Source organism: Triticum aestivum, unplaced genomic scaffold (assembly GCF_018294505.1).
Source record: "Triticum aestivum cultivar Chinese Spring unplaced genomic scaffold, IWGSC CS RefSeq v2.1 scaffold120, whole genome shotgun sequence".
NCBI lineage: Eukaryota > Viridiplantae > Streptophyta > Magnoliopsida > Poales > Poaceae > Triticum > Triticum aestivum.
The window spans coordinates 1-1,065 of NW_025290684.1; the positions used below are offsets into that span (position 1 = coordinate 1).

General features: G+C 62.5%; 1 non-coding gene across 1 annotated transcript; it reads right to left on the minus strand.

The window, feature by feature from the left end:
• Window positions 1–880: 880 nt before the first annotated feature.
• Window positions 881–1,036, minus strand: LOC123178862 (5.8S ribosomal RNA). The gene has a single exon (XR_006489914.1). It is a non-coding gene; the product is annotated as a 5.8S ribosomal RNA (ribosomal RNA).
• Window positions 1,037–1,065: the final 29 nt, after the last annotated feature.

Genomic DNA, 1,065 nt, shown 5'->3' on the forward strand with positions numbered 1-1,065 from the left:
GGTCCGTGTTTCAAGACGGGTCGGATGGGGAGCCCGCAGGCCGTTGCAGCGCAGTGCCCCGAGGGACACGCCTTTCGGCGCGCGGGTACCGGCCGTGCCGACGACGGCCACCGGGGGCACCTAGGGCCCCCGGGCTTTGGCCGCCGGCGCGGCCGACAACAGTCCACACCCCGAGCCGAGCGGCGGACCAGCAAGAGCCGTTCCGCATACGGCCGGGGCGCATCGCCGGCCCCCATCCGCTTCCCTCCCGGCAATTTCAAGCACTCTTTGACTCTCTTTTCAAAGTCCTTTTCATCTTTCCCTCGCGGTACTTGTTCGCTATCGGTCTCTCGCCTGTATTTAGCCTTGGACGGAGTCTACCGCCCGATTTGGGCTGCATTCCCAAACAACCCGACTCGTTGACGGCGCCTAGTGGGGCGACAGGGTCCGGGCCGGACGAGGCTCTCACCCTCCCAGGCGCCCCTTTCCAGGGGACTTGGGCCCGGTCCGTCGCTGAGGACGCCTCTCCAGACTACAATTCGGACGGCACAGCCGCCCGATTCTCAAGCTGGGCTGCTCCCGGTTCGCTAGCCGTTACTAGGGGAATCCTTGTAAGTTTCTTCTCCTCCGCTTGTTTATATGCTTAAACTCAGCGGGTAGTCCCGCCTGACCTGGGGTCGCGGTCGAAGCGACGTGCGCTTCGTTTGTTGGGTCGTTCAAAGGCCATAATGCCAGCTGCGCGCCGGATGCACTGCATTGATAAAGCGAGGACGCCCACCATGCGCTGTGTCCGGCGCGGTACGCCGGCAGCCCAATCTTCGGTCCACCGTCCCTTGAGAGACGAGGGACCAGATGCCGCATCCCGATTCCCGTTGAGAGTGGTTGGGAGCGTGTTTTGGCGTGACGCCCAGGCAGGCGTGCCCTCGGCCGAGTGGCCTCGGGCGCAACTTGCGTTCAAAGACTCGATGGTTCGCGGGATTCTGCAATTCACACCAGGTATCGCATTTCGCTACGTTCTTCATCGATGCGAGAGCCGAGATATCCGTTGCCGAGAGTCGTGTGGATTAAATAGATTTGCAACACGAG